The sequence below is a fragment of the Lissotriton vulgaris genome, chromosome 1_1 (genome assembly GCF_964263255.1).
Source record: "Lissotriton vulgaris chromosome 1_1, aLisVul1.2, whole genome shotgun sequence".
Classification (NCBI taxonomy): domain Eukaryota; kingdom Metazoa; phylum Chordata; class Amphibia; order Caudata; family Salamandridae; genus Lissotriton; species Lissotriton vulgaris.
The window spans coordinates 1,414,203,815-1,414,227,326 of NC_141685.1; the positions used below are offsets into that span (position 1 = coordinate 1,414,203,815).

Genomic DNA, 23,512 nt, shown 5'->3' on the forward strand with positions numbered 1-23,512 from the left:
CGTGATACCAAAAACATTGATGTCGGTCCTCTCTGTGAATCAGCTTTGCTTTCACTTCCAAGGCTAGACCCGAACATAGCTGTTGACGATCTCACCTCCCAATGCCTCACAGTTCTTGCAGCTGAAATTAATAACGTCGCTCCACTCAAAAGTAAAAGGATAAGGCCCACTCCCTCAGCACCTTGGTTCAACAAATCCCTTTATGAGGAAAGGAAGCAGCTAAGATTCCTGGAGAAGCAATGGAGGCAATTGCCTGCCACTGACAATTTAGCCTTGCTTCGCACAGCAAGATCCAAATACCACAAGCACATCTTCCTTGAGAAAGCGACGCACTTCAAAACCCTCCTCGATTCCGCCAAAAATAGACCCAAAAAACTATTCGATCTCATCAAGACTCCGAGCTGCTCTCCCCCAACCTCCAAGGTAGAGGATTCTACAAAGAGAGCAGCGGATTTCGCTACTTTCTTCGATGGAAAGGTGAAAGCACTTGTGGATCAGGTTGCTCATCCTACACCTCCAGAGGAGCGCAAATCCTTAGCCATTTGGCAGAGCTTTGACCCCATATCTGAAGATGCCCTTCTCAAGTGCATACGCGAAACAAAGCCCTCCAACCATTCTCTTGACCCTATCCCCAGTGCCATTGCCTTTGACTTCTATACCCATTCCCTCTCCTATTGGACCACTCTGATCAACCTCTCCCTTTGGCAAGGCTCCCTTCCTGTCTCCTTCAAAACTGGGCAGGTCACCCCGCTGCTGAAAAAGCCCACTGCTGATGCGAATGACCTCAACAACTTCCGCCCCATCACTAACCTTCCCTTTCTTGCAAAGATCACGGAAAGATGTGTAGCCAAACAATTCTCTCGTCATATCAAGGACAATGATCTTCTTGACAATTGTCAGTCCGGCTTCATCCAAAACTGCAGCGCTGAAACAGCCCTACTGCAAGTGGTTGATGATGCGCTGAGGATACTCGACTCAGGGGGGTCCTGTCTGCTAATTCTCCTTGACCTCTACGCAGCCTTCGACACTGTTAATCACAACACCCTCCTCAATATTCTTCAACAGAGAATGGGCATGGAGGGCACTGTGCTTAAATGGTTTGCATCCTTCCTCTCTGACAGATCTCAAATGATCAAAATAGCGAACAGTCTTTCTGCTCCTGTGGCGGTGGGTCAAGGTGTTCCCCAAGGCTCTATACTTGCACCCACACTGTTCAATCTCTACTTAGAACCACTGGGAAACCTCCTAAGCAAATCCGGGATTCACTATCATCTCTATGCAGATGACACTCAACTCTACCTCAAGGTTGCCTCCACTCATGATCTCTCCATCCTAAGATCTACTCTTGACTCCATTCAAAACTGGATGTCATCTCATCAATTGATTCTGAATCCCTCCAAAACTGAATTCCTCCTCCTCTCCTCCTCACTCTCTCCTCCCCCGGTTCAATCATGGATGGATCAGATGAATCTACTAAACAACAAACCCATCATTGTCGACAGCGCAAAATCTCTTGGTGTCATTCTAGACAAAAAACTCAATCTAACTCCCCACATCAATTCTATTGCAAAATCTGCTCGCTACCAACTGCGCCTTCTGTGGGGAATCCGTCGGTTCTTCCCAGAGCAGGACCTTATAACCCTGGTGCAATCGCTGGTCCTCTCCAGACTAGACTACTGCAATTCTCTTCTTACTGGCCTCCCCAAATCTCACCTGTCCCCACTTAAGTCTGTCTTCCATTCAGCAGCTCGTTTCATCTATGGGGCCAAAAGAAGCGATCACATCACACCGATGTTATCCACCCTCCGCTGGCTTCCCTTCGAGGCTAGAGCTATCTACAAGACCGCTTGTATCACCCACAAAGCCTTGCACTCCTCCTCTCCCCGCTACCTGGCGAATAAACTGAAACTCTCTGGAGGCTCTAGACCTTCACGCAATGCCGAGAATCTACTGCTTGAACCTCCCACTTTCAAGAAGGAAAGAACAATGGCCCAATCCTTTTCAGGCAACGCAGTGAGAATCTGGAACTCGTTTCCGCCTGAACTCCGGACCACCGCCTCCTCCCAGGCCTTCAAAAGGGACCTCAAAGTTCTCCTCCTCCAGAGACACCTCCAAAAGTAATTCACGTCCTCTTGCTATTTGGAGGAAGACTTCCCACTACTGATATTTTCTACTTTCCATGACCATGGGAGTGCCTTCCCAGTGTTTTCCTGTGGTGGGAGTGTCTGCCTTTTTGCAGTATTCTCCATGTACTTGTGTTCGGTGCCCTTTTGTAACATGCACACAACACTTTGCCCCTGTAACACACGGTTGCTACCTCTCACATGTTTTTACCTTTGATACTTGCACAAGTGCCACCTTACCTACGTAACGCCTGTTCTTGTGCCTATCACTTATTGCAGTATTATACCTCAAATTATACTCTGTTTTCTCTTATAACTGCACACTTGTCACTTTTCCTCTTGTGCACTTTTGACTACCTCATGTATTTTTGGTTGTTCACAATTTTTACTACCTCATGTTTTTTGTTTTGCTCACAATTGTCACTATTACCTTTACTACCTCATGTATTTTTGGTTGCTCACAATTTTTACTACCTCATGTTTTTTGTTTTGCTCACAATTGTCACTATTACCTTATGTAAGTAACGTATGTTTTAGTAATCTGCTCTTTTGTAATGTTTCTCATTATGTTTCATTTCTGTTCCTAATGTGAAGCGCTCTGACGGCTTCGGGTAAAGTCCGCGCTATATAAAAATGCATAAATAAATAATAAATAAATAAATAAATACGTGCTTTGTCAGCTTCTTTGCGGAAAGGTAACATCTTGTGCTTTGCGAAGGGTTCTGTTCATTTCACATTCTTTTTGAAATGCGTCTACGAATTTGTGTGGGTTTGCCTTGAAACTGATGACTTCATGTGTCTGACTTTTAGGGGTCGCTAGGTTATAAATCAACCAGTCGGATTGAGATAAGGGTTTGCACGGAGAGAGCTGTGTTCTTTTAAATGTGCTTTCTTAATATGCATCCACTGATGTGTGGAGAATTATTTTTGAATGCATGGTTTAAAATCTGTGAAATGTTAAAAAGATGGCCCAGTTAGAGTGCACGCTACGGGGCTGTTTTCATTAATTATTTCTTTGAGGGTTTTCCATCTAGAAAGGAATGTGCTGGTTGCAATGATCACAGGTTGAGAATAATTAATCTTGCCCGACAGTGCATGGTAACATGTGGTTTTAATTAGTGAAAGGCAACCGTGTGCTTTTACAATAAATTGTATTCTCATTATTATTTTCCCAAATGCAAACTGAATTTTTTTTTAAATGTGACTGTATGCAGCAAAACCGGCATTGGTAAGTTAACCAACTCAGTTAGAAAATAAATGGCTGTTTATTAATATATGAATGTGGCCCTTTTATTAGGTTCAATTTAAAAGTTTGCGCTATAAATTACATTGTAATGCAAAATTACATTATGCCCCTGGTTGAACAAAATACAATGGTGAAATGTATCTGCATTTTATGTTGTTTTAAAATGATTTCTCTTTCAACAGCTGATAATATATATTTTTAATACCTTGCACGATAAACGTGCTGCCTGATGGATATATCTGCAGAGAAATGTTTAACCCAATAGTCCATGTTAATTCGTTTTTTTTTTAAATGCAGACTGTATAATCTTGTGTGGAGAACTGAGTTGCCCCTTACTAAATCAATGCCCATATTTTAATGTCTTGCCTTTAGCTGAATTAGTTAGACAAAAGTCTTTTTAGAAAGTGGAGCTTTTAAGCAGCAGTACATTGTAACAGAATTGTTTTTTTTTAAAATGCTAGCTTTCGTTAGTTAGAGAAATCAGGCCTGGGAACAAGCTTACAAGGAATTTGTTTGTCGACCTTGGCAGACCAGCTGGTTTGTGAAGACGGGTTTTTTCCTCTGCAGTCTTCGACTGCAGCCTGTCCTGTTATGATTGGCTATAATCCAATTTTGTTCCGCGGACGGCATGTTTATGTAAGGGTGGGGTTAACTCGCTCTTCCTGGCTGTCAGCGCGGGCAGCTTCATTGCCTGCTGATAAGGGATTCTTGCAGACTCTTGGCCCTTGGAGTTAGTTAGATACAGTAGGCCTGGGCGGGCTTCTCTGATCAGGGAATGGGAGGCTTGCAGCCCCTGCTCCTGCTGTGAGATCATCATTTGGCAGTGATTCAAATTGCTTCACACTGTAGCCTGGCTCCTGCTCTGAAGGGAGGGGCTGTCTCATAGAGCACTAGGGTATGTTAGGCCCTTCTGAATTTACTTAAAAATTAGATTTTGAATGTTTTTAATTAATTAGGATATTTTCTTTTCAATAATGAAAGGCACCCGGGGTGCTTTTTAAATAGAAAATTTTATCATGCAAGATTAATGATACTTGTTTTCTCGTCCTAGGATTGCTGGGTTGTGGTGTTGGTGCGTGGGTCGCCCCCCCCCACTTCCTTTCTTATTTTAGTTTTTTACTTTCATGTTTTTATGTTAGTTTGTTATTTTTGGAAGATGGAACCAGACCAGACCAGACCGGAAGGGCGGTGGATGGCCGCATCAGAGGAAGTGTCCGGATACCGAAGATGCCGGGTGGTGACCTACACTGATGTCCCAAAATTGACATTGGACTTGAACAATCAGACAATTTTTTTTTTATTTGTGACAGAATCGCAAAAGGATATAATTCCTTGGCCTGCATTATTCCCATGTTTTTCTTTGCAATCACTATGAGCAGGCCCCACTTTTAAAAAAAGAAACAAACATGTCACCTATTATAGTTTTCCTGTTTTCTTCAAAACAGTTTTTGCCAATGAAGGACAATTTTTTTTTTGAATGGTGGTGCACACATGTGTTCCACAGTGTGAAGAAACTAGGTGTTATATATATACACCAGCTATCTTGTAGAAATGGGGTTGTCTTTTACTGTTCTTACATTTTCACCTTGATTGATCAAAGGGTGGTTACCCTAGATTTTAGGTTGTCCTGGGAGGTGTGTCTTTTAGTATGATTATGTATTAATGTTTGCCCAGACCTTGAAAATGATTTGTCATGTCTATTTCTCAGATTTCACCAAAATGTTAGCTTAAATTGACCATAGTAGGTAGGCCTCATTTAGGCCCATTGTTATTTTCATCCCACAAACAAGCCCCTACACCGATAGATTTTATGAGTCATCATTACCTTAAGTTGACCATAGTAGGTAGGCCTCATTTAGGCCCATTGTTGTTTTTATTACACATTTAAGTCCCTACACCAATAGATTTCATGTGTCATCATTAGCTTAAGTTGACCATAGTAGGTAGGCCTCATTTAGGCCCTTTGTTGTTTTCCCATTAGAAGTTGAAACACATCTAGTTCTTAAGTTGTCCGAAGTAGGTAGGCCCCATTTAGGCCCCTTGCTGTTTTCATTCAACACATAAGTCCCTACATCACTAGATTTCACCAGTTATCACTAGAAGTTGAGGCACATTTAGTTTGAGGATTCTTTGGTTAGTTTCTGTTGTTATCAGATCCAATCTTAGATATGTTTCAGCATTCAAGTCAAGGGTGCTTTGATTTGTTTTCAGTTGGTTGTTAGATTTGTATTCCCTACAATTGAGTTTCAGGTGGAATTTCCTTAAGTTGTCATTCTTTTTAGAGAGTTTTTTAGTTTTTGATTTGTTGATAGATTGTGTTGATGTTTGTTTTTATGGATGTTGTTGTTTATAGATGTTCGCAAGATAAGGATCTAAGGGTGGAATGTTATGGCAGAGTTTTTGGCTCTATTTAGCAGTGATATAGATCTTAGTCTTGCTCGCATCTATTCTTAGCTTGTGTTGGCCCTTTTAAGCCCTTTCTTCCAGACCTAGAAGAGGATAGCTGCTTAATATGATGATAGATCCTTTATTCTTGACTTTAACCTGTCTATTGCCTATTGGCTTTGACATACTAGACACATTGGTATGGTTTATGTAGGTATTCTGACAGAGCTAAGGGGCATTTCATCCCTTTCAGGCCTACAGGCCTAGAGCTAGAGGGACTCCATCTTGATGGAGCTGAGAGGCTTTTCAGGGTAAAGGTAATGTTTATAGTTAAGGCTGTTGTGTGCTAGAGGAAAATCCAGTTAGGACCGCTTCTTATCCGAGGAATGTGTTTTTCTCTTGGGCCCAGACGTAACATGCAGATGCGCACTGTGGTTGCGTGGAAGCCTGGGAGCTGGCACAGGAATTATTCTTGACTCTAATCTGTCTATTGCCTATTGGCTTTGACATACTTGACACATTGATATGGTTTATGTAGGTATTCTGGCAGAGCTAAGGGGCATTTCATCCCTTTCAGGCCTACAGGCCTAGAGCTAGAGGGACTCCATATTGATGAAGCTGAGAGGCTTTTTAGGGTAAAGGTAAAGTTTATAGTTAAAGCTGTTTTTCACTTGGAGAGAACCGGTCTGGGCCAGCCCTTATCGGTAGGCTGTATTATTCTCTGTGTGGAAGACACAACAAAAGGCCGGCCGGCTGGGTGTGTGTCCTTGATGCGAGGTGATGCAGAGACCTGGTGGGCGGCAGGCTGATGGCTGGAACTTTCCATGAGGAAACAGCATTCTATATCAGTGAAGTGCAGAGGCGGAGTCAGTCAGTCGAGTGGAGGTGGCGGAGCCAGTCAGTCGTGTTGAGGTGGAGGAGTGGTAAGCAGTCGAGTGGAGTTGGCAGAGAGAGAGGGTTCAAGCTGGAGAGAGCTGAGTTGAATAGTGAGCTGGAACTGAAGGAAGAAGTCAGAAGCAGTTACTTATCAGGAGGAGTTGTGAATAGCTGGAGTCTGAAGTAATGCCTTTTAGAAGAGACGGAGGAGAGATCGTGGACTAACCTGTGGGAGCAGCTGGAGTTATTTGGACATTGGCGCAGAGACAGAGTGAACAAGCTAGTGGAATGAAAAGCATTAGAGCGGCAGGAACCATTAGATTGAAGCTGGAAGGTGGAGACAGTTCGTGGGGGAGAGGAGTCCAGTGCAAAGTGATCAGCGCAGAGGTGTACCCAAGAGTGCAGGAGAGAGAGAGAGTCTGAGATGAGCCAAGGCACAGACGAGAGAGGAACCCAGATGACAGCTAGAACAAGACTTCACATTAATCAGGTGAATTTGTTCCTTAATCTTGTTCTTATTCCCTAAGCTATTGTATTGCTAATCTTTTCTCTTTCAGCTGTGTGTTCTATCTATAGTCTTTGTCAGTTACAGATCTGTGTAGGTGTTTATATTGTTCTAATAAAATAACCCCCAGTTTGTAGTAAACTGAGCTGTGCCTTGTATACTTGTTCAATCCAGGTAAATGTACCTCCTAGGTGTTTAGTATTTACGTGAATGGATGAGTAACCCCAATCAGGTAAGTGGTGATCACATAAATAGGGAGCGAGTGGACCTATGATGCCAAGAATAAGAGGTACATTATATTAATTGGCTAACTCCTAATATTGTAGTAGCAAGCCCTTAGTGAATAGGGAGAGAGACTTCCCAATATATATCTGAAGGTGTTCATAGGAATGTGGTCGTCGTTGATATGCGGCGTTAGTGAGAACGTTGGGGAGGATGATCAGCGTGTATACCCACAGGATTGTGGCTTGTGTAAGTGAGAGCGTCAGGGGGGATACTGGCGTGGAGGTTTGCCGGATTGCGAACCGTTTGGAAAAGAGAGCATTGGGTTCTGCAGGCCCATGTGTAGACGCACCGGATTGTGTGTCATATCTGCCCTGGGGTAGATTAGTCTGGGTCTGAGTGGCCGCGAGACTAACTGATGTATGAGTGTGGTGTAGGGTATGGATATCCTTAGTAATCAGTGAGTATTCTTAGTATCTCTATAGATTTAGTGGTGTTTTTAATAATATGAGCTTGTATATTGCGAGTTCCCCATCCTCAGGTAGGTACCCAGGTGCCTGGATAGATGGTCCTGAGGAGGGATGTGATTACGTTCTGGCTGGGTTGGAGGGGCCCCTAGGGGCTGATCCCATCTAATCAGAAAATCCAGCCATGACAGGATCACGTACCTCCTTCCTCACATGGCCCTCGGGAGGTCTCCCTTGGGGGCCTGAAGCCTGACCCCCTCTGCTTGAACTATGTGGTATGGTCTGCCAGGCGCAGCTGTCTCCCTGAACTGCCTTGTATTCTCTGAAGCAACCTGGGGGGGGGCGATAGATGGGCCAGCCTACCTCTACTCTGCAGCCAGCCCTAGGGACGGCCCCAGCCTTATTCTCCATTTGCTCTTTGTCTACCATCGAGTCCCACATTTCTGCGGAGACACACCCACACCGGCATTTGCAGAGACAAGACAGGTTGGCTGCGGGGCCTCCGGGCCCCCTCTCCTTCATTGCTGAGATTCCAGTGGGTCCCCCCCCGAGAGTCTGAAGCCTGCCTCTTCGGACAAGTGACGGTCTGTGCTCTGTCCGGTGCGGCTGCATCCTGGCCCCGCTACTTAGCTCTAGAGGCGACCCAGAGGGGGTTGGTTGGGGCCGCTTACCTCTACTCCACATCCAGTCCTGTTGACGGCCTCGGCCCTTTCCCCTACATTTGCTTGCCGAATCAACGCCATCCACGCTACCTGCCACCTCTCATCGTGGTGGGGACATGCATGATGCCGGCATGACGCTATTGCGAAGGGGTCTATTGTAGACTGCACTGCCCTGAAGCCTTCATTGATACACAACAGGAAAACATCATATGACTGGCCTATAATAGTTAAAACACAACACACCTATTGTGAGCTATCCCATGCATCATTGATAGTACTCCCCTTGACCGCTTGGAATCTCTCCTGCCTGGACATTGTGTTGCGGGAGACTCAACCTTCCCCATGCCACGCTCTAAGTTTGGCAAAGACCCTTTACCCACCCTGGCTAAACACAACTCTGTTGCCTCTCTATGGCTGAAATCCAACCCTCCGCCACCGCCTACCCCTGACCCTTTGGGTGCTTCGGCTGTTGAGGAATTGAAATCAACCCCAAATCACTTAGGCCTTTATGACCTCTTTATTACAGGAAATCAAAAACAAAATTAGATGGCTCAAAACCGACTTTAAAGCTTGCCTACGGGAGATCCGCCAGGACATCATGGAGATTGGGGGCTTGGTAGATGACCTTGAGCGCACGATGGATGCACGAACAGAGGATCATGAGAGCCTGTGGCGTGGAATGGCTGGACTGGAGGACCAACACATCAACCTCCAGCAGCAGCAGGAGGACTTGGAGGACAGAAGCCGGTGCAACAACATTCGCATTAGAGGGGTCCCCCGTGGTGCAGAGGGACAAGACATTATGGCTTTCACAGCGGACCTCTTGCAGATGATCAGGGCTGCTGATGATGCCTCTCCTCCAGCGCTTGATAGAGCACATCGAGTCATTGGCCCATGAGGCTGTTCAGACTTCGTCCCGGATATCCTTACACAAGTCCACTTCTTTTTTGGAAAAGGAAGCCATCCTGCAGAAGGTGCGCAGAGTTATGAACCTAGTCTACAATGGCTACCCTATCCAGGTCTTTCAGGACATTGCCTTGGTCACCCTTCAAAGACGCAAAGACTTCTAGCTGCAGACAAACTTTGTGATCTCCAAATCAAATATCAATGGGGTCATCCTTTTACCTGATTTTCTCCTGGGAGTGCAAAAGTCATGTCCTTCACTAGCTGAAAGACGTGAAGCAACTCCTTCAAATCCAAGCAGACCCCGGAGAGGCCAGTCCCTCTTCACCACGGGCCTCCCATAGTGAGACAACACGGCTGGAATGGTCCCCTGCCTCCCCCCCAAACACAGATCTTGAGATAAGGAATAGATATCCTCTCAAATAAAGCAAGACATTATCAAACAGGGCTCGACAAATCTAAAAATGGTACTAGTCCTGCAGGTCTAGTACTCAAAAATAACTCGACCTAATAGTAATCTACTTGACCTCCGTCTGTGAAAGCGGAGCTAATGTGACAAGATAACAAGATTAAAAGGTCTCTTTATTGCTCATTTGCTTTGTGAGCAATAAAAAGGCCTTTAAATATTGTTATCTTGTCACATTTGCTCCGTTTTCAATGACGGAAGACAAACGTTAGTATGTTTTCCTACTCGCCAGAAAGGGCGAGTAGGGCCTAAAAGTAGCTCGACCTCATAAAATTTACCTCGCAAATGCGAGCGGTCGAGTGGATTTGTCGAGCCCTGTCAAACACTTCTGCACCATGAGCGCCCCTCATTCACTGGCCCACAATTTTGAAACCTCGGAGTGAAGCGGGCCTGATGTGACGCCAACCTTCCCTTAAGTTTCCTATAAACAGGCCCTTACCTCTGGAGTTTTGGGGAACTTAACACAAACATTGCACTTCAACCAGTACTAACCCTCTGTGTTTTATATCCCTTGAATATTTTCTCTAGCCCATAGGCTCCCGGGTGGCTCCTGCCCTTCCTATAGCCCAGAATCCACTAACATGCCTCCTTCAGCAAATATAGGCACCCTGACAAATGGCATTTTCTGCCATAACTCTGGAGAATGGCAACTGTTCGTAGAGGCCAATTGCCTGATTTCATAGCCACCCTACTATCCATTGTCTCTGGTGGATCCATGGCTGGCTTATCCCACCAGTATCCCAAGCTTGGATGCGGTTTTCAGAGACCGATTCACCAACGCTCCCAACTACTACGCCCCCCATGCACGTAGTGCCCTTCGGAGGAGTGACATCCTCAGAATGGCTCTTGCTTCGACTTCAAAGCTATTCCAGGAATGGAAGTACAGCCCACAAGCCCTGTTGGCCGAACCTTTTTACCTTTCCCCTCTTCTTCCCATCCCTACATTGGAGGGTGGGCGAGCTCGACATAGAAATCTCCTTACAACCTACTTCGCATTTCCTTCACACAGGGGACATACGTTACTAGCTACATAACCACTACTACTCCCTCCTAGGGAGGTATAACCTTGCTATACATGGCTCCAACGCTATCTTTGATTACTTCTCATAACATTATGAACACAACCCCACTTATCAAATTCCTCGCCGTTAAAGTCAAAGGGCTTAATTTCCCTAACAAGAGGCGTCAGATCTGGCAATACTTGCTTAGCCAGGACCCCAATATTATTTTCCTACAAGAAACACATTTTCTATCTACAGACACACATCTCATGGCCAACCCTAAATATCCCTACCAATATTGGGCATCTGCCACCTCCAAAACAGAGGGGGTTGCAATACTAACTAAATCTAAACTGGAGAAGGTATCCCCTCAGGTGATATGTGACATTGAGGGCCGGTACCCACAAATTCAAGCTCATTTGGGCATGCAACCCCTGATCCTTCTCAATATCTACATGCCTAATCAGACACAGGATGCCTTCCTGGGATTTCTTCTAACAGACCATCTGGGCTTCCCAGAGGGATATGTGATACTTGGGGGTGACTGCAACATGGTCTGGGATCCAGATATGGATTGCAGTGCCACTACATACCAGGGTACAGGGGCAATGCCGGCTGCCCTAAAGAGGGATCTTACGGACCTAGGAAATGTGGATGCCTGGAGATACCAATCCTCGGACACTTGCGATTACACCTTCTTCTCACATGTACGCCGCTCCTACTCACAAATTGATTACTGTCTCTTCTCTCACTCTCTGATAAAATCCTTGTAATCAGCCACTATCTCTGATATATCCATATCGGATTATGCCCATGTGGCAGTGACTTTCCGTCTCCCAGATAGATGAAATGACACCCCCTACACAAATTGCGCCTCCAACCCAATATCTTACGGGATCAAGTGAATCTAGCTGAGATTCGCCAAGAGCTATCGACATTCTTTGATGCAAATGTCCCTTCCAAACCGCACAAGACCATGTGATGGGACATATTTAATGCGACAATTCAGGGAGTTATCTCCTCCATTGCTATTGTCCGCTCTCGTGAAGCCCGACTGGTTGAAACAAACCTACCTAACAACATTAACCGCATCGCTGCTGCTGTGATTTTTGCGCTGTGTGGCATTTTTAAAAATACCGCGTTACATGACGAGCTCAGCTCGTCATCAGCACACGCCACCCGTGGCTGATGACGAGCTGAGCTCGTCATCAGCAGCGAAGGGGTTAAGACCCTTGGATGCATAAACCACATGACACCCTCAAAATAGCACAAGAAAAGCCTCACCGTGCTACGGGATCAGCTGAGGCTGCATCGTACTAATAGAGTGGAACAAGCACTTATTTTACTCAAACAGAAATGTGTTATGGGGGATAAGGTGGGAGCAACCCTAGCATGTTGCCTTCGAGCCCAACAACTAAAGCCCATATTTCCAAAATTAGATAACACATGAGCTATGACTGAACGAGACAAACAACAAGCTTTCTCTACGTTTTACACTGAGCTATACACTGCCCCTACTCATGCACCCAGGGAGATTACTTCTTTCCTCAGTACATGCCCCTGGGAGCCCATCAACTCCCAACATGTGAAACTACTAGACGACACAAGTACCTAAGTTCATCTGCTTTGCGCATTACAACAACTGCACAGTCACCTTCTACTGCATCTTCCTCTCCCAGATCTAAGATCATCTTCTCCACTTTTTTAACATCTTTTCTGAAACAACGGGGCTTACTCCCACGATGTCAGAAGCTGAGGTGAGCAGAAAATATCCAACACATCGCTCACCTCATTAAAAATGTCCAACGGCTAGATATCCCAGAATGCCTGGTGTCCCTCAATGCAGAAAAAGCCTTTGACCGCATTTTCTAGCAATGTTTGCGTGCAGTACTACACAAGATAGGTCTAGGTCAGGAAATGATCTCAAAGTTAATGGCCTCTACACCTCTCCCACAGAGCAGTTCTGTATCAATGGTCAAATCACACCCCCAATTTAGGTACACAGGGGCACCAGACAGGAATGCCCACTCTCCCCTCTCCTTTTCGCCTTAGCAGTGGAACCTCTAGCTATTGCTATATGGCAGTTGCCAGAGGTAATAGACGTTCCACTTGGAGGCCACAAACACAAAGTATCACAGTTTGCAGACGATTTCATTCTGTCACTCACTACTCCTGCCACCTCTATTCCGAAGTTAGCTTCACTCCTTCACGCTTTTGCACTAGCCTCAGCTTTTAAGATTAAAATGACCAAGTCCAAACTCTAAAACTTACCCTCCCTACTCCAGAGATACGACAACTTCAATCTCTCACCTCCTTAGATTGGTCGGGAAACTCAATCCAATACCTAGCCCCTTAACTTGACACCATCCCTCTCCTCCTGGTCCCTGGTCCATGGGCCGACTTTTAGACGAGAAGTCCGGGAAGAACTACACCACTGGAAAAAACTCCCAATCTCTTAGATGGGTTGCCTCAATGCGGTCAGAATGACTGTCTAAAATACTCTACCTCTTTCAAACCCTGCCCACTCCCATCCCTCAGGTAGGCATTCAAAGTCTCCATCTTGACTTAACCTCTTTCATATGGGGAAAAGGTTGCCTTTGTTTTCAAACAAATAGCTTATGCTGCCCCGGGATCGTGGCAGCCTCACTTGCCCTAAACTTCTGGAATTCTGGAATACTATTGGGCATCTCATCTTTGATATATATCAGAATGGGTGGTTCAGGAGAGTGAAAAGCACTTGTTCCACATGGATTGGGCAGTCACATGCAGGACCCATTTGGGACCTGGCTTGGCTTTCTAGAACGGCGTGGCTCCGTAGCGCATACATAGCAAAAACACGAAAACAGTCCTTAAAATCTGGGACATACCCAGAGGCCTGACATCCTTCTCCTCCCCAAACACACCCATTGCCCAAACCCCATGTTCCCACTGGCTTTACAACCACAAGCATTCCCATCCTGGAGCCAGGGAGAATGATGCATCATCCAGGACCTCTTTGAGGGTGACACTTTTAAAACTTCTTCTTCTTAATGCTTCGTTACTGGAACAATTTGTACCCAGTGAACGGAAGCATGCAATGATTCACCCGCTCCTGAAGAAAGCCGGCGCAGACCCCAATTTGCCAGCTAACTTCCGCCCAATATCCTTGCTGCCCACCTTTGCAAAAATATTGGAGAAACATGTACATCGTTGCCTCACGGATTTCATTACCACTCATGACCTACTACCATCCCACCAGTCGGGATTTCGTGCAGGCTTTTCCACAGAAACTATCTTGCTGGGGGTAACCGAAAATATCCGCCGCATGGTGGACAAGGGCGAAACAGTGGCACTTGTGCTGCTCGACCTCAGCGCGGCATTCGACACCGTGTCGCATGCGGTCCTCGCCCAAACACTCCACTCCCTGGGCATCCGTGGGGCAGCTCTCAACTGGATTAGATCATTATTGGAAAACCGCACGTTCCAGGTCTTCTCACAAACTGCCTGCTCCGATACCATGACATTTAAACACGGAGTTCCACAGGGCTCTATTCTTAGCCCGTTGCTTTTCAACGTGTATATGAGCCCCCTGGCCAAAATAGTGGAGGAAACAGGGCTTTTAATGTTTTCCTACGCTGATGATTCCCAGCTGCTTTTTTCTTTATCAGCGGCAGATTCTGATAATTCCTCCTCCCTACAACTCGGACTCTGTAAAATCGCCGATTGGATGCAAAAAAACTTCCTAAAACTTAACGGCGAAAAAAACGAGTTAATCGTGTTTGGCAAAAATAAAGAACTTTGGGGACCCCAACATTGGCCAACTGAAATGGGCACCCCACCTACCCCAGTCATTCATGCTCGCAACCTGGGCGTCATTATTGACGACTCACTCAGTTTACATCAGCAAGCGGTGAAGACTTCAGCCACCTGCTTTGCCATATTAAAATGGCTAAAAAAGATCTGTTGGATGCTGCCTGAAAACACCAAGAAAACAGTTGTCAATGCCCTAATAACATCTAGGCTAGATTATGGCAATGTTTTGTACCTGGGGGCGAACAAAGCTACTGTCCGCAGGTTGCAATCAGTGCAAAATGCTGCAGCCAGACTACTCTGTAAAATTCCCATCTTTACTCCAACCACTAAATACATCAGGAAGTTACACTGGCTAAAAATTGAAAATCGAATTAAATTCAAATCTTTATGTTTTATGCACAGGATTTCCACCAACACCGCTCCTAAATATCTGCAAAACCTAGTGCGCCCCTACCGTCCTTCCAGATCTCTTCGGTCTTCCACAGCAAATCATTTTGAAATTCCAAGGACCAAGCTGTCACGCATGGGTGGCAAGTCCTTTTCATTCCTAGGACCATCTCTCTGGAATTCAATGCCACATACACTACGGTCTAAGTCGAATTACATCAAATTCAGAAAAGCCTTAAAAACATGTAATCGCATTGCCATTGGGATCTGCCGCGCCGGGAAACCCTTTGCTGGGTAGCTGTGCGCATTACAAATGTAAACAAATAAATAAAAAATAAACTTTTGAACAATGCAAACAATCCTTCCAAGTTACTGAATCCGATAGACTAGAGTATTAGCAACTTCTCCACTGGTTGCTTACTCCCAAATTTGCTCTAGAAACCGCTACACCGCTCACCCCCTTTGGGTCCCTGATACGAACCATTGAGGGCACCCGCTGACTAAAATCCCATACAAATCATGTACTAACACACTCACAACCCAAACACCTCCACGCTTATCAGAAGCAATGGGCAGCTGACACTGGGGAAGAGGTGTCCCCCACAAAACTGGGAACAACTATGGCGTGACATCCCCAGAATTTATAGGACCAATCTCCAACGCGAATCAGCATACAAACTAATGACGCAATGGTACTATACCCCTTCATGACTACAGAAAATGCTCCCTACCCTGTCCTCTCTCTAATGGTGATGCCAAACAGCGATAGGGGACTTCATTCATATCTGATGATCATGTCCGCTCTTAACGATGTTTTGGAAGGAGGTCCTAAGTCATATCAAAGACACAGTAGGGTTCCCGATACCAAACTCACCACTGGCGACCTAACTGGGTATAAGACCAACTCAACTCAAAGCCATGACACATTCCGACTGGTGCCTTACCGTGCAGATGCTGGGAGCAGCAAGACTATCCATTGCACTCCTATGGCAGCAAACTTCTCCCCTTCCGATCTCTGCACAATTCTTGCGCCTATGGCATGTCCTGACAATGAAATTACTGACAGCTCGCTTTACTCACACAGACACTAAATTCACACCCACTTGGCAACCCCTTATCCACCATCTCCCCCAAATAGAAAACGCCCGCTAAACCCCCCCTAGACCGCGAGCCCTCCAACTTTTTGAGGATTTTCTCTTGCCATACGCCAGAGACAACACTCGAGTGGACCCCTCGACACATGTACCTGAGAGTAGCCCCCTCCCCTTCAATGCTAATCACAGTAGGAGCGATTGCTCCCCAAGACTCCCCCCCTCCTATCAACACTGTTTTGACCCCCACGCCCCATTCCCTTCCTTACCTGCCCTTTTTTTTCCCACGTTTTGTCTTTCCTTTTCACATGTTTCTTCAATTATCCATCCTATGAAACACATTTATCAGAAAGTGCCAAAGCCACCCCAGCCTCTCATGGGGGTCACGTTGGGTTCCCTATTTCAGCAGACCTTATAATTCAGGATATATATGCATTGCTTTGTATGTATTCTTTTACATAAGTCATCTCTCTACTCTGTATATAACTCAGGACGCCTCATACCTGTACATTCTCCAAGCTTTATTCATTATTCGAGATCCTGTATGCTTTCACAGTTATCTCAACGAACTATATTGTATATGATGAAGCGTGTCCTTTCTAACAAATCTAGCCTGTATTCTCTTAATGAAGCGTTGTTTCTACCATGCGTTTATTTTTTGATGTCTGATACTTGCACACTGCATACATTGCATATATTGTTTGATGCCCTGTGTATTTACGCTGCCTACTTACTCGCTTATACTGAGTATGATGATGCTTGTATCATTTAAAATAATTTCAATAAACAGATTTGAAAATAAAAAAACAAACTCCCAGATGACATTTGTTTTTGAAAAACAGAAAAACTAACCGCCACCACACTCTAGCAGTATTATGCCCAGGTGTGGGGGCCTTATTGTTTTTTTCTATCCCTCCAGATTTTTCCTGGCAGTGATAGGCAGAAATAAAGAACATAAAACCATCCACCCTAAGCAGTGTCGAGTCCTACGCTAGCAGCGCTGCGCACATGGTTGGGCGCGCAATCAAGGACTCAGGACACGCTCTGGATCTCCGCGTGGTCCGGACTAACTCCGTGGCCCCGCCTCTCTTTATTTAAAGCAAGCGCGGCCGTGACGTACCACGGCCGCGTAGACGCACTAGTGCGTACGTGACAACTCGCCTGTGTCCAGGCTGCTTCTAGAACATTACATCCCTTTCAACCTTTATTGAAATTCAACATCAAAACACAAACCCCACCCCGAGCAACGGCTCAGTGCAATAGTCTTGGCAGTTCAAAAACCAGCTCTCAATAACCCCAGGTATGGATAAACACAAGTCAAAATGGCCGGCAGGCCTGTTACCAGTTTGCGTTGCAGATACCGCCATCTCAGCCCACAGCAAAGACAGCCAGTTGCGAGGAGGGCGCGGGGTTTCTTCTCAGCCCATAGCCCGCAGCCTCTCCTCTGAACAGGACCCGTCGGGGTACACTCGAGGGAGCCGAGACTGATGGGGAAGCCTCTCCGGGAGTCGGATGGCTGGGGGTCGTCTCGATCCCTGGACTCGAAGGACTGGTCTCGGCTCGCTCCAGCAAGTCTCCTGGCACCTCCGAAGACGCTGGGGAACTGGGGGTGGAGGGATTGGGCCTTGGGGAATGCAGTTCCTGATGCTCTCTGGTGGGGGCAGCCGCTCGCTTGAAGAATGAAATGTTCCGGGTGACGCTTTCGCCGTCTCTCTGGGCAGTAATCATCGTGCCTGACCGACGAGTGACGGTCCATGGTTGAGGCTCAAAGGGGAGTCGGAACTTGCTCCCTGGGAATCGGTCCCGCACGTAGACCCTATCTCGTTCCTCGATCGGGGAGTCTCTACCCCGTCGCTTGACACTGGTGTGATCGTTTGAGCGCTTCCGGTTGGCTTGGGCTAGATGTGGGTCTGCTCTCGTGGGAGTCCATGTGCGGTGGTGTGGAATGGTATCTCGGACTATCCGGCCCATGGTTGAGGGTCCTGGGGCCGCGGTGGTGGTGCGGTGAGGTGTGAGTCTGTATTCTCGCAGAAAAGTATACAGGGCCCTCTCGACTGATGTTTCCTCTGCTTGGGCAATCCGTACTACTTTATTTAGTGTCCTCATAAATCGTTCCACTTCACCGTTGGCCTGCGGCCATCTAGGGGTGATTTTCCGGTGGTGGATTCCCCACTCATGGAGGTAGTCCGCAAATTCTTGGCTCTGGAATGGGGGCCCGTTGTCCGTCTTCATTTGTTTGAAGATTCCATGTGTGGTGATTATTTTCTCTAGCTTGGTGGCCACTTCTTTGGCAGTCAGTGAAGATACGATTTCAACCTCGGGGTATCTCGTGAGGTCATCAATAACAACGAGCATGTGGCGACCGTCGGGAAGGTGGCCAAAATCAACACTCACTCGCTCCCAGGGTTCTGTCGGTTCGTCTTCGGTAATGACTGGTGCCGAGGTGTCCGCTGGGCCGGCGGCCTGGCACCAGTGGCACGCTCTTACCCACTGCTCAATTTTATTGTCCATTTTGGGGAACCATACCTTCGCCCGGAGCCTGCTCTTCGTTTTCACGATGCCCTGATGGCCCCGATGGGCGAGCTCTACAGCTTGTTGGGATAGGCTAGCTGGCATGACGATCCTGGGTCCCCTGAGGAGACATCCTTGGGAATCTACAGACAGTTCATCCTTCACTCGGAGGATAGCCTCGAGGGTTTCTCGTGCTTCCGGGGTTCGCTGACTCAGGGAGCTGGCGAGTGACTTCCAGCCGTTGCTTCTGGTTGCTTCGATGGCCAGTTGGAGGGGCTCGTTGCTGCGGGTCGCGGCCACTATCTGATCGAGGCTAATCGGCAATGGCCTAGACCATTCCAGAATGTTCCTGACGTACTCTTCCGTGTCTTCGGCGTCTTCTCTTTCTTGGGTGGTGGCTGCCCTGGGATGCCGGGACAAGTAGTCCGCCGGGTTGTTCATTCCAGGCTTGAATTCTAGCTTGTAGTCATACTCCTGGAGCTGCAAGATCCATTTCTCGATCCTCGGGGGAGGTTTGGATACTGAGCCTCGGAACAGGGGCAGTAGGGGTTTATGGTCCGTGAATACGGTAAAAGGATGACCGTATACGTACACATGAAAATGTCTGCATGCCCAATGAATCGCGATGGCCTCTCTCTCGATTTGCGAGTACCGCTGTTCCGTCTCTGTGAGAGAGCGGCTCGCGTAGGCTATTGGCACCCAGTCGTTCCCCTCCTGACTCTGGGTCAGTACCGCCCCGAGCCCGTGGGGGCTGGCGTCTACGGCAATGTTCGTTGACTTTGTTGGGTCGAAGTAAGACAGAGTGGTGTCCGCGGACAGGGCGGCTTTGGTGTTTTGGAACGCCTGCTCTTGTTCCTCTCCCCAGTGCCAAGGAGTGGTGGTCTTCGTGAGTTCTCTTAGTGGTCTGGTGAGGTTGGAGAGATCGGGGATAAACCTCCCGCAGAAATTCACCATCCCCAGGAAGCTCCGTACCTCGGACACGTTGGTGGGGGCCGGTGCGGCCTGCACATCCTTCACTTTCTCGGGGTCTGGTGCCACACCTCTGTCGGAGAAGGTGTAACCGAAGAAGCTGATGGTGTTTCTCAGGAACTGACACTTTTCGCGATGGAGGGTGAGCCCTGAGTCTCGGATTCTCTGTAAGACACTCCTTAGTCTTCGGTGATGCTCCTCGATGGTGTCAGCGTAGATCAGGAGGTCATCGCTGACGTTGAGAACCCCGGTTATCCCGCTCAGCACTTCTCGGATGGTGTTTTGAAACACTTCTGCCGCACTCGAGATCCCAAAATTGAGGCGCCGGTACCGTCTCAGCCCAACATGAGTGGAGAACGTCGTGATGTACCTGGAGTCGGGGTGTAGGGGCAGTTGGTGATAGCCCGATCTCAAGTCGACTTTGGAAAACCATTTGGCCCCATTCAGTTCTCCTAGTATATAATCTATTGTGGGCGTTAGATGTCTTTCACGCTTTACAGCAGCGTTGGGTAGACGCATGTCTACGCAGATGCGTACTTGGCCTGGTTGCTTGGGTTTTCGCGCCACTACGATCGGCGACACCCAGGGGGTGGGGCCACTGACCTTCTCGATGATTCCTTGCTTTTCGAGGCTGTCTAGCTCCTGTTCAACTTTCTTCCGGAGGTGAGATGCAATCCTCCTGTGGCGAAGTGCTACTGGCTGTACGGATTTGTCGATATGTAGCGACACTTCCTTCCCCTTGAGGCACCCGATGCCTTTGAAGCCATCGTCGAACTCCTCGATGATGTTCTCGAGTTCTTCCTCTAGGACCGCCATGGCGAAGGAGATGAGATGGAGTTCCTCCGCTGTTTGGCCACTCAGCAGCATTCCGCTACCTTCCTTGGTGACATAGATCGTGGATGACGCTTTCCTGTCCTTATGATGAATGTCGGACTGGAAGCATCCTACCAGTGGGATAGGGTCTTTTTGGCCATATGCGAAAACCCTGATTTTCGCGGGTTGTAGGCAAGGCTTGTCCCGCAGTTGCGCGTAGACATTGGCAGCCATGAGTTCGATCGATGCACCAGTATCGATGGTCGCTCGCACCTCTTGATCCAGAATGGTTATCCTGCATTTCGGTAACCGTCGGTTCTTCTTGTGTGGATGGCTGATCGCGAGCACATAGTGGACTGGGTAGTTCGAGTTGTCCTCATCCATGTCCACCTCTTCTGGCCTATCTTGCACCGTGTGGGCCATCTCCGATTTGAATGTGGATGATCTGCACACTGAGGCAAAATGGTTCATGCGTCCAATTGATCCACATTTTCTTCCACGGGCCGGGCAGTCTTGTGTTCTATGGGGTACACCACCGCAGTATCCACAGTCTTTTGGGCGGTCTTGGGGCCTACTTTTCCCCGTGGGGCGTTGTTTGGGCCGCACTGCGTTGACGTGTTCCGCCACGTGCACCTTTTCTGTCTTCGCGGGCCTGTGTAGAGCTGCCTCCATGTGGGACGCTCTCGCTTGAGAAAGTTCCTTGGAGCGTCCCAGTTTGAGGATATCCACTAGCGGTTTGCCATCCTCTTGGAGGATCTTTACCCTTAGTTCTGACGAGTAGCATCCCTGAATGACCTGTCCCCGGATCTCCTCCTGCTCATCTCTGAATCCGCACGTGCTCGCCAGTTCTTTGAGGCGGCCGTGGAATGCATTGAGTGATTCCTCAGCTTCCTGACGTGCTTGTCGAAAGATGAATCGCTCATAGTCCTTGCTTTGCATCGGCTCAAAGTGGGCATTGAGCGCATTGAGGAGGGTGATGTAGGTGTGAGGGGTGGCCTCCGTCAGAGTCTTGTAGATCCGGTGGATATCCTTCCCACCGAGGTGCAAGAGTAGCGCCCTGCGCCTCTCTCTGGCTGTGCCGGCGCCCTCGAAGTAGAAGTGCAGCCGTTCGACCCAGTTTTTCCATCGCGGGGCAAGGGCCGCCGGTGCACCATCAACCGAGAAGGGTTTGATGGGCGTAATGGACGTCATGGTGGGAGTAGGCACAGCGATGGTCCCCACTCCGGCAGGTTGCAGGATGCTGGGCAGCTGTCGAGGACGAGGAATGTTGCGCGGCTCCGCGTGGGTTCTTCAGACCTTCGTCGCCATTGTCGAGTCCTACGCTAGCAGCGCTGCGCCCATGGGCGCGCAATCAAGGACTCAGGACACGCTCTGGATCTCCGCGTGGTCCGGACTAACTCCGTGGCCCCGCCTCTCTTTATTTAAAGCAAGCGCGGCCGTGACGTACCACGGCCGCGTAGACGCACTAGTGCGTACGTGACAACTCGCCTGTGTCCAGGCTGCTTCTAGAACATTACAAGCAGGACAGAAAGTGTAGTGTGCGTCATTCGACAGCCTCTACTCCATCAGGTAATTGGAGGAACCTTTCCATTGAAGGAGCCAATGACAGCTCAGTCCACAGGAAATCTTGAGATCTTCCTGTCTCTAAATGAGACAGGCGAACCAAGAGTTTGGTCAAGCTCTAAATCATGCCCCAAGTTTCCTGTCAATATTACAAAACCCAGGTTTTGAAGTTTAGCAGAGAGAAGGTGGACATTTGTTGCCATTCACTTTTTGCTGACACATTAATTCATTACAACAGTGGCAGCTACCAGCCACTTGAAATACGTTACCTGTTTGTTATTTGGTGTCTGTATTTCGATCCTTTTAGAATTGGAGCACAGATGAGTTGTAAAAGTAGGGTGACCAGGCGTCCCCGTTTTGCCAGGACAGTCCCTGTTTTTAACCTGCAGTCCCAGCATATTTCAAGAAATTTTGCTTATGTCCCCGTTTTTGGAGAGGGTCGACTAAAAACGGTGGGATGTGTTTTTTTATGTTTTACAAAGCAGAGATAGTTAGCAGTTGTTTCAAGAAAGCAATTTAATTAACAGGTAAGCTACTGGGCTTAAAAATTGCATTTTATGTATGTTCTTACTGCCTATTCTGTAATTCTCTGCTGGGGAGCACTCTCATCGCTTGAAGTAAAATTGTAGTCCTTCTTCTATTTTTGTGAAATGTTCCGGTTTTATACTTTAAAAATCTGGTCACCCTATGTAAAAGGTGTCCCAAAGAAGGTGCAGTGGTGAATATAGAAACCCTACGTTAAGGAGTTTATCCTTTCGGTCCAACGTTTTGTATTGTATTTTCGCTATTATCGATCGAAGAGCTGCACCAGGTAGGTATTTCATGTATTTGTGGCTATTTGTGTTCGTCATTTTATAATGATTTATCATTTGCCGCATATTAATGATCGGTGGGCGGTATTTACTGAGAATTCTCTAGAGAAGAGCTTATATGAAAAAGAAATACAGTACAAATATAGCAATGTTTTGCCTCCTATTGTAAACACATGACATCTATTGATGCTGATGTAAATATATACATGTTTGTACCGCCAGTTTATCTGCAATAAAAAACGACATACCTATCATGCTAATTATTTATGTGCAGATCTACACATCATGAACCAGGCATGGAAGGCGTCGGAGCCTGCATGTAACTTTGGAGAGAATAAGCAGGTTGCACAGAGGCACACAATTAAAAAAACACATCAGAGATATAAATTAGCAAGGCAGGAACTTTTCACATGTACAAAATGCATTGCAAGCATTATAGAAGGTAATAGGCATTGCCACCAATATTAAGATATATTAAGCCAATGAAAAACCCTGCTGCAGTGAAAAACAGAAAAAAATATATTCTATATAATGCATCTATGAGATGGAAATTTTAATGTGTGATGGGTCTGTGCACTTTTAAAATGTAAAATAGTTCCTCCTTTATGGCAATACGAGCCTATAGGAGGTGGAATGATACAGCAAACAGTTGTTAGCATATTGTGACATAGCCCGCACCTATGCATATTTTAAAGAACAGGCAACAATAGGAGTTCAG

The 23,512-nt window shown here is 47.1% G+C and overlaps 1 protein-coding gene across 1 annotated transcript in view; it reads right to left on the minus strand.

The window, feature by feature from the left end:
* LAMB4 (laminin subunit beta 4) overlaps positions 1-23,512 on the minus strand; it is a 790,532-nt gene that overhangs the window by 365,170 nt on the left and 401,850 nt on the right. The window lies entirely within an intron of this gene.